At 39.3% G+C, this 10,582-nt stretch overlaps 1 protein-coding gene, 1 non-coding gene and 1 pseudogene across 6 annotated transcripts in view; all 3 read left to right on the top strand.

The window, feature by feature from the left end:
- Positions 1-7,063, top strand: part of LOC138165603 (small nuclear ribonucleoprotein Sm D2 pseudogene) — a 7,360-nt pseudogene extending 297 nt beyond the window's left edge.
- Positions 1-10,582, top strand: part of MCF2L (MCF.2 cell line derived transforming sequence like) — a 386,575-nt gene that overhangs the window by 296,458 nt on the left and 79,535 nt on the right. The window lies entirely within an intron of this gene.
- On the top strand, positions 1,603-1,709 carry LOC138165798 (U6 spliceosomal RNA). Its single transcript, XR_011169463.1, has one exon. It is a non-coding gene; the product is annotated as a U6 spliceosomal RNA (small nuclear RNA).

Raw genomic sequence — 10,582 nt, 5'->3', positions numbered from 1 at the left:
GCCCAGTGAAGGCCTTTGACAGGCACTGCAACATGGTCTTGGAGAGCATAAAAGAGATGTGGACAGAGGTTCCCAAAAGTGGCAAAGGCAAGAAAAAGTTGGAACCACTGAACAAAGATAGTTACATTTCCAAGATGTTCCTGAGGGGGGATTCAGTCATCGTGGTCCTCAGGAACCCCCTCATTGCTGGCAAGTCGTGGAGCCACCCCAACATTCGGCTCAGCCCAGTAAGGCTGAGGGGCCCACTAGCTTCACCTTTTGTGAATAAAACCTTCCTGTTTAAAAAAAGAAGAAGAATATTAGTCCTGAAATCGAAGGACCTGAATTTGCATCTAAGTCCCAACCCTTATTCTCAAATGAGGAAATCCTGTCTACCGAAGCAGATTGATTTCTACTTGGTAGCTCATAGGGAGGGAGAAAGGGAACAATATGTGCTAGGCCCTTTTTACAAATATCTCATTTAATCCTCCCTACAACCTGTGAAATAGGTGCTATGATCATCCCCATTACACAGTTGAAGAAATTGAGGTGAAGAGAGAATTATCCAGAGTCATACAACTATTAAGTGTCTGAGGCTGGATTGGAACTCAGGTCTTCCTGACTCCAGGCCCAGGGTTCTGTCTACTGCACCACTAAACTGTCTTAAAGTTGCCTAAAGCACCACAAGGTTAAGTGGTTTGCTTGCCCAGGGTCACAGAGATAGGTTCTCTGCTGTCACACTGCCTGTCTATATAAATGTCAGCTTATTTTTGTCTTTTTGGAGGGGGGAAGGCAAGGCAATTGGGGTTAAGTGACTTGCCCAAGGTCACACGGCTAGTAAGGGTCTCAAGTGTCTGAGGCCAGATTTGAACTCAGGTCCTCCTGACTCCAAGGCTGGTGCTGCGCCACCTAGCTGCCCTATGTAAGTTATTTTAAAGCCTGTCTTTAAACTATTATTATTTATTAACAGAGGAGATATTTGCATGGTTACATATACTCTCCTATTTGGAGCTCATTAGTTTGTCTAGTCTCAAATTCATCCCCCATATTGACTTATTAAGTTTGCCTGAGTTTAAAAAAATGAGAAAATGACAATAATAATAACTAGCATTTATATATCACCTACTGTGTGCCAGACACTGGGCTAAGTGCTTTACAAATATTATCTCATTTGATCTGCCAGACTCATTCCCTTTGCCACAGATTATAGCTGGAACCTCAGCCAGACCTTCTTTCTTTGTTTATTTGTTTGTTTGTTTTTTGCTTTTTGGAGGGCAATTAGGGTTAAGTGACTTGCCCAAGGTCACACGTCTAGTAAGTGTGTCAAGTATCTGAGGTCGGATTTGAACTCAAGTCCTTCTGACTCTATTCACTGCACCACCTAGCCACCCCTCAGCCAGACCTTCTTGCAAATACTTGTAACTTGGTTCAAAAGTAACTTGGTGAAAGCCTGGTTAGGGCTAATATGGAAATATGTTTTATGTGATTTTATGTGATTTCGCATTTCACATATGATATCATATTGCTTGCCTTCTCAATGGATGGGGAAGGGCTGGATGGAGGGACAGAATTTGGAACTCAACATTTTTTTAAATGAACATTTAAAATAAATAAGGAACTAAAGTGCTTGCTTTGGCAGCTCATATACTAAAATTGGAACGATACAGAGAAGATTAGCATGGCCCCTGTACAAGGATGACATGCAAATTCGTGAAGCATTCCATATTTTTGTACGCAGTAACAGCCACAGTGTGTAAGGATTGATTTTGTTACACTTAGCCCTTCTCAGCAACGCAAAGACCTAAAACAATTCTAAAGAACACATGATGGAAAATGACAGTCACATCCAGAGAAAGAACTATGGAGTCGGAATGTACAATGAAGCAGACTCTTTTCTTTTTTTTTTCTTTCTCATGGTTTTTCCCATTTGTTATAATTCTTCTATGCAACATGACTCATGTGAAAATGTGTTTAATAGGAATGTATTTGTAGAGCCCATATCAGATTGCAAGCCATCTTGGTGAGGGAGGGGGAGAAAATTTAAAATTTATGGAAGTAATTGTTAAAAACTAAAAATAAATAATTTAATTTTTTTAAAATAATGAATTAAAAAAATAAAAGTGAGCCATGGCAAAAGAGAGGGAGAAGGAAAGAAAACCTGTTCAGATTAGCACAGTGTTCATGGCGAGGGAAACAAGCACATTGGCGAGACAAAGCATTTCCTCATTTTATACATGTAGTTTTCATCTCACACCACAAGAGGGCAGGATTTCCCCAGAAAAAACTGAAATTCTCAGCTGAACAGCTCTCCACCCAGTTGTCTCCATTGTACTTTGACTGACATTTGCATTTTCCCCCTCAGCTATAATATACAATAAAAATAGACTTTTCAGGGAAGGTAGAGAGCACAGATGAGGCTCTCTGGTGAGTCCCCACCCCGTACCCTGACCCTTCTGCTCCTTTGGGGATGGAAACAGAATTAAAGGGTAGTCTGAGCCAGACATAATTCACATCATCCATATGTGGGACTCAACCCCATTGTTCTCAATTGGTATTACTCTCTGTGGGGTTACTAGAGAAACCAACTCTCAGATGGAGACAAGCACCTATAAACACACTCATACCGCCAAGGAAGCTATAGTATGGAAAAAAGAGATTTTGCCAAAGTAAAATTTGAACCACTGCCCCGTTACCAGGCCTCTCAAGAGTTTCCTTCTTTCCTGCACTTAGTCCCTTCACATAGCACACCCACCATAGTGCCCAGCTTTTCTTCTTTCCTCTAACACTCACCATACTGAGGCTGATCTCATGTCCATGGCCTTATTCAGTTCAATTCAACTTAATAAACATGTATTAAGCACCTAGCACATACAAGGACATGCTGAGGATGTAAAAAGAGGCAAAAAATAGCCTCTCCCCTCAAAGAACTTACAGTGCCACATATTAGTAACATTTCTATTTGCTGGTGTTCCTACATAACACCAAAGAATTATCCATCTCCCCGCCTACCCCCACGTCAGCCTCCCCTGAGACAAAGAGAGCTGGGAAAGGAATCGTTCCTCATTGAATGATCTGCTCCCAAACTGTAGACTACTGGTGAAGAAAGTCACAAAACTATGCTAGTTAGATTCACTATAACTGTATGCCATCTTGCTTCAGCTGGGTTCTTACCACCGTGAAACAGTACTATTTTTCTCTAATTGACGCCCTTTCACATGCTCCATATAAGTTATTACCAGTTTTTTCATAAGAGGAGAGAGGGAATATGGCTTCTCTTAATGCCCCAAGGGAAGAGAAAGACTGCCTAGCCTTGACTGCAAGTGCCCCTCTTGTACCAAAAGGGAATGGACAGCAGTTTATTCTTTGCCTTGTGTGGGGCTGCTGGGTCTATATAGAAAAATGATATAATAATCTTTTCTGTTGGTCTTCTGTCAGAGGACTAAGGAGTTCCCCCAATTATTTCCTCTTCATTCCTTCCTTGCCAAGATTATCTGAAGTTGTTCAGCTTTGTCCAACTCTTTGGGATCTCATTTTGGGGTTTTCTTAACAAAGATACTGGGGTGTTTCGCCATTTCCTTCTCTAGCTCATTTTGCAGATGAGGATACTTGGCTTAAAGGAAAGCATGGCTTAAGTGACTTGCCTACTGTCTCACAGCTCGTTAAGTAAGTGTCTGAGGCCAGACTTGAACTCAGGATTCTTCCTGACTCCAGGCTCGGCATTCTATCCATTGTGCCACCTAACTGTGATGCAATTAAGACCAGAAAATATAAAGAAACCTGGAAAGACACATAAGAAACAATTCAAAGCAAAATAAAGCAGAATCAGGATAGAGTATATACTGTGACAATGTATAAGCAAGAGTGAATGAACAAATGAACCTGATGGGAGCTCTAAAAAGAGTGACTGAAAAACCATGGTTTTGTAGTTGGCATTAATTTAAATCTGCAGAGTTGCTAAGCAGCCCTTGTTGCCATGATGTTCAATGATAAGCTTTTAATAAAACATTGTTTTCTTTTAAAGAGAGAGATCTCTAGTGAAGGGTCACTGACTAGAGGAAGCTCATTCCTTTATGGATTGCTTTAGTTGTTAGAAAATGTTTCCTTCCCCCAAACCTAAACCTGCCTCTGTGTAACTCACCGTTGCTTAATCATGCCCTCTGGGGCCAAGAAGAACATGTCTAGTCCTTCTTTCAAATGGCATCTCTTCAAATACTGGATGACAGCTATCATCCCCCATCTAAGTTTTCTCTTTAAAGCAAAACATTCAGAGAACATTTGCAAGAGAAGCTCGAAAAGCAACAAACAGACATGAAATAGAGCAATTTTTTATGCATTTCTATAGTGATCTATTCTCATTGATAATATTGGTGGAACTACCACATCTGTCTCTATCTTTCTCCTTTTTTTCCTTCCTAATATCTTTTCTTTAGCCTTAGTATTTCCTCCCAACGAAAGGGGAGGGGGAGAAGGAGTAGAAGGAGGGGCATCTCTGATCCCAGAACTTCATGGAACATGTAATCTTAGATTAGCTTCCCCAAAAGTATATTTTGTTCCTGCCCTGAAGCATTCTGGGAATGTGGTACCTTTCCAAAGAATCTCCTTAAAATAGCAAAATTAATGTAAGAAGGGCAAAATGAATACTGGAAAAATAATATAGCAAAAAAAAAAAGATTCCAGTTGAGATGGAAGAAATAATCAATGGAGCAAAGAACTAGGGGGGAGGTGGCAGAGGATGGGGTCAGAGGTTGAAAGAGGAAGGGTTAACTTTGGGAAGAGAGCCACTTTGAGAGTGAAGGAAAAAAGAAAGTGGGTAAGAGCGTAAATAGAATTTAATGTGCAGAGGAAGACATTTGAAGAAGCTCCTGAGGGATAATCTCAATTTTATTTCAATAAAGTTATCTGTTAAGAGAGAAGAAGAACAGGGATAAAGTTGGAGTTGGGGGCTTAAGGAGAGAGGAGAAAAATGGCAATAACTTATATGGAGCATGTGAAAGGGAGTCAATTAGAGAAAAAGAATATTGTTTCATGGTGGTGAGAACCCCCAGTTGAAACAAGATGGCATATATTTGTAGTGATTTTAACTAGCATAGTTTTGTGACTTTATTTACCATTAGCCTACAGCTTGGCCACAGATCATCAACTTAGATCTAGGAGAGCTCTTAGTTGATATATCCCACTTTGTAGATGAGGAAACTCAGGCAGACAGACTTGCCCAGGGTCACTTAGGTAGTGAGTTGCAAAGCCAGAATTCAAGCCCAATTTCTAACTCTAAATCTGGCATTCCACCATACTAAGCTGAAGAGGCATTAAGTGAATAATAAAAGGCATTAAACACAGGGTTTGGGATTAGTAAATCAGGAACCTTGGAAGAACAAAGTAGATAAAGGATTCGTATGTAGATGATAATGGCTGGATATTAGTTCCAGACATAAAGGGAATAAAGAAGGATCAGTATTGAATGATGAACTGGGAGAAAAGTGTGAAGACTTGAAAGACTGGATGTCATCATTAGAGTAGAAGGAGTAATATGGTGAGAGGATTAAAAGGGCAAGAAATTGTGGTCAGAGAAGGGAGGTTCAGAATTCTGAATTTTGGTCTATTCAGGTCCATGACAACCATCCTCGTAGATGATAGAGATAAAGTGGGTCATGAATTGAGAAGGCTGATGAATGTAAAGGCCCAAGTGATGTATGTTATTATCACTACAAATAGTTACATCACCAAAGGTGAAAAGGGTTAGGGGGCAAGGTAGAAATGAAGAGAAGTCTGGTGCCAAAGTAGCTTAAGGAAGATGGTATCCTGTCCTAGAGATAGGTGACTGAAAGACACAAGAATCTGAACAGAGTGATGGGATTATGTAAACTTCACAGAGGAGAGATTTATGAGTAAAACTGTTAAGTGTGGAGGGAGCCTGGTGTATGTTAACTTCTGATCAGGTAACTGAAATATAGGAGAGGTATGAGAAGATGGGCCAGCATTATAGAGGGTGCCAAGCAAGGGAGGTGGTAACTCCAGGGAAAAGTCATATTTCAGGGTAAAGAAGAAAGAGAGTTTAAGTGGGATATTATGGGCCATGACCCACTCTTCCTTCAGGTGTCCCATCTGAGAGAGTGTTTTATTCTCTTAACTGGATATCCAAGTATTTTGGTGAGTTAGACAGAAAGAGAAAGCTCATCACCAAGATATTTCTTTTCTAGAGCAGAATAAGTAGCTGCTGAGAGTGATGAGCATTTTTCAAGGGCCCTTACAAGAAAATACTCAAAATTCTTAAAATTGGTAGAGGGAAAGGGAGGGGGAAGTCTTACTGCAAAAAAAAAAAAAAAAAAAGGTATCATTGCCAAGTAGAATCTCAGCCCTCATTTCAGGGCTCCATTAATGTGATATCTTAGTTTTCCTTAACCTTTGCCTTGTATGTGGAGGAGCTGATTAGAAGGTCTGATTCATGAGCTTGGTAAGAATGCATGTTACCCAGCTTGTCAAGAAGTTAGAGACTGCACGTTACCTAGTCGGGTTATGTTAGATTAAAGATTAAATGAGCTCTCAAAATGAAATGAGAACTGAATTGTTTATGATTTTTGCCAGGAGAGGAGAGGAATGATACAGAGTTTTTAGCTTTCTCTTACATATTCATTTTCATGGGCCAAAAATGAGGTAATCAGTCTCCAATTCAGCTTCCAATTCAGCTGTTGAAACAGCAAACTAAGGCCAGCCGCAAAGCCAGCTGTTGTGATGTGAGAAAACTACCAGTCCCTAAATCAGCAGGAAGATGTGAAGTGTTCATAGAGCAACATATCAAGAAAGAGCTTCTGGGGAGTGGTGTGTGTGTGTGTGTGTGTGTGTGTGTGTGTGTCCATCCTTAGTTATTCATTCTCCTGTTTCCTGTGTTTTCACTACTACCACCCACACCACCAAGAGAAGCCAGGAGCTTTGATAAGGCTAAAAGTTAATTTCTAGCACCCACCCTGGAAACATTTCCTTTTTTGAAGCACCAAGAATTTTGAATATCCACCCTTTCCCTTAGGTATATGAGATCACCAATTGCATGAAAGAAATTCAGAGAGAGGATACTGAATGGTCTCTGTGATGAAACTACAAGAACGAAAATTTGAAATTGCCAACCTTTACCAGCTTGGAGGCACTTCTCTGTCTACCTATATACACTCAGTTCAATAAGAATTTACTAGGTGCAAGCATGACACTAGGCTGAGTGTGGGATACAAATCAGTATACATCATCCTTGCCCTTAGAGAGCTAACATTGTCTTTGAACAGATAAGACATAGCCACATGATATTATTAAATAAAAATATTATTTATTTAAAAGGCTATCATTTACAAAAAGAGGTTGTTCAGAGAAATAGGATCAGAAGACCAAATTAAGTAATTAAATATTAAATGAGTTGTGGGCAACCAAAAGTTAACTTAGAATTAAGTGATTAAGGTGTGGCACAGTAAAAAGATCACCAGACTTGGAATGAGAAGATCTGGATTCAAATCCTGTTTCTGTTATTAGCTTATGAGCTTGGCCAAGTCACTTTTCCTCCTTGACCTCAATTTCCTTTTCTATAAAATGAAGATTTGGGCCTCAAGTGATCTCTAATGGTACTTTTTTCTTTTATAAATACTATTTATTTTATTTTTTCAAATTACATGTAAAAATAGTTTTTAACACTCATTTTTATTAGATTTCTAATTCCAAATTTTTCTCCTTCTCTACTCCCCCCAAGATGGTAAGCAATCTGATATAGTTTATATATGTGTGATCATATTAAACATATTTTCATATTAGTCATGTTGTAAAAGAAGAAACAGAACAAAAGGGAAAAACTATGGGGGTGGGGGGGAAGGGAGTAAAAATAGTATGCTTTGGTTTGTGTTCAGATTCCATAGATCCTTCTCTGGACATAGATAGAATTTTCCACCATGAATCTTTTAGAATTGGCGTGGATCATTGTATTGCTGAGAAGAACTAAGTCTATCATAGCTCGTAGTAGTGCAATGTAGCTGTTAATGTATACAGTGTTCTCCTGGTTCTACTTACTTCACCCAACATCAGTTCATGTAAGTCTTTCCAGGTTTTTCTGAAATCTGCCTGCTCATCAGTTCTTATAGAACAATGGCATTCCAATACATTAATATACTACAACATGTTTAGCCATTCCCCAGTTGATGGGCATTCCTTCCACTTCCTTGCCATTTATGGTCTCACCTGTTGTGGTTTGGGGAATTTTATACCAAAATATAAGGGTATAGGACAAGTCTGCCTTGAAATTCAACCACTCAAGCTTTCTAGTCAAAGTTGCAAGGTTTATTGGATGGCCAACAGAAGCAGGCTAGATTCTAAGTTAGCTGTGATTTAATGGGCATAAGATTGGTACTTATATACAGGAATAGTGAGGAAGTCTGGATTGGATTAAAGAGTGGTAAATAGCCTGGGTTGGCCCAGGGGCAGACAGTGAAAGGAGTTAAAAGCTTGAAGAGCCGCAGTGAAAAGGCAGTTGAAAGGATTATTGAGTATCTCTAGGTGAGTTGGGATGGGTCAGATGCCTCAGATAAAATACCGGGGATAGGGTTGCTGTGTGGGAAAATTGAGGGTCTGGGTTGCTTTCCAAGACATGGTCTTTTCCTTTTAGGGGTCTAGGTCCCATAACCCATAACATAATGAGACCATGTTGTTGTTGCATTGTTTCATTGTGTCCAACTCTTCATGACCCCATTTAGGGTTTTCTTGGGAAAGATACTGGAGTGGTTTGCTATTTCTTTCTCCATCTGAAATAGTATCCCTATAAATAGCTCTTTAGGTTGTCCTGGAACAGAATGAATCTGAGAACAACAAAATTCATAGTACAAATGACAAAGGGCAATTGAAATGATAGCTCAACATTTTATATAGAACTTTAAGGTTTGCAAAGCACTCTGCTCACTACAATGGTATTGTAAGAATCATTATCCCCATTTTGCAGATGAGAAAATTGAGGCCGAGTGAAGTGACATGACTTGCCCAGTCATAAAACTAAGAAGGTTAATACCTAGTATTTCAATCTCTTTCCTAACTCCAAGTCCAGTTCTCTCCCAGTACATTATACTCATGACAGATCATGAGTGAAAAAAGCCATGCTGGGCATAAGAAGAGCTGAATCATGGTTGTAGAGCTAGAAGACTTCTTACAGATCATTTAGTTGTAACCCAATGAGGTTCAAGGTCACAGAAGTATTAAGTCACAGAGCTGAGGTGTGAGCTTAGGTCCTTTGATTCCAAATCCAATGTCCTTTCCAAGACAGATTTTCCTGTTCATAATGCCTTCTTATCTCAGTAACTCTGAACTTGTCCTCCTAAGGTGGCTCACCTTGACCTTCCCAGTGGTCCAACAGAAACTAAATATATTTCTTTGTCCTCATTTGGAAATCCAAATGTGAACTTCCCGGTTCAGAGTGCTAAATCCATTGACCTCGTTTAATCCCGTCCCTGGGGACATGAGTCTATGAATTTTTAAAGACATAGCTAAGGTGGATTTGTTTTACTTGACTGTATTTATTTGTTACAAAAAAATTTTCAGTTTTTGTGGCAGTGGGGAAGGAGAGAGGGCATGATTTAGTGGGTAGTGACAAAAGAAGGAAAGAGAGGGAAGAAGAGACAGAGGGAGAGAATATAGTTAAGTATTTGTGAGGATTTGACTCCTTTCTTGTACACAAAGAAGAAATTAGTGATTCAATATTAGCTGGCCCCCATCTTTGGAAAATGGGTGTGGTCAGCTCTGTACAACTGCTTCTTTTCCTCTTCTACAGATAGGATCTACTTTCTAGTTAGCACCATAGGCTCCCTTCAGAGATGGTTGGCTAGAAAAACAATAGAAATTATCAACCACCCCCCTGCTTCTTCCTGCTGTTCCCTTTACAAATAATGAAGCATGCAACCAGGAACATGTAGGATCAATCTATCATCTAACTGACATTGGGGACTAATTAAAACTTAAGATATAAATTTAACTTTAAGGAAAGCTTTGGTACCTAAATTCACCTATTTGGAAATCAAGGAAAGAAGAACAGTGTTCTCATTGTTGGTGTCATAGAATCAAGCAGCCACAATGGTTCCCTTCTTAGTCCTTTTTAGTGATGTCTCCATGGATTAGTCTCCTGATTGGGATAGCAGCATTCAGCACTCCCTCCTTATCTTTACCTAACCAAAAGCAAAATTTTGAACCACTTCTAAACCTATGCCAGTACTTAATTCAAACCTTCTAGCATGGAGGAATTCTTTATTCACTCCTTCCTTGATTCTCAAGATGTTTTGCCTCCAGCATAAGGAGAGAAAAACCAAAATTATCTTTTTAAGATTCACAACCTCTCTTCATCTGTAGTTCATGCCAAGCCAAGGGACTTCATTCTTGCCTGTGGGACTTCATTCTTTCTTGGCGGAGATAGATACCACTGGTTAGAAATAATATATTTAAAACATACATGGAATAAAACAAAATGTTCAGTAGATGACATAAACAGGGCAATTTTGTTACTACTTTTATTAGGTAAAATATTTATTATATTGATCATACATAATGTCTATAAATTAATTGAGGGCATTCTCAATGAGTGTGTTGGTAGAGAACA

Source organism: Petaurus breviceps, unplaced genomic scaffold (genome assembly GCF_028583685.1).
Source record: "Petaurus breviceps papuanus isolate PSGF00001 unplaced genomic scaffold, PetGlider_PUasm1.0 214, whole genome shotgun sequence".
NCBI classification, from domain to species: domain Eukaryota; kingdom Metazoa; phylum Chordata; class Mammalia; order Diprotodontia; family Petauridae; genus Petaurus; species Petaurus breviceps.
The sequence above is the reverse complement of the archived record's forward strand: the minus strand, read 5'-3'. Positions and strand labels throughout refer to the sequence as shown.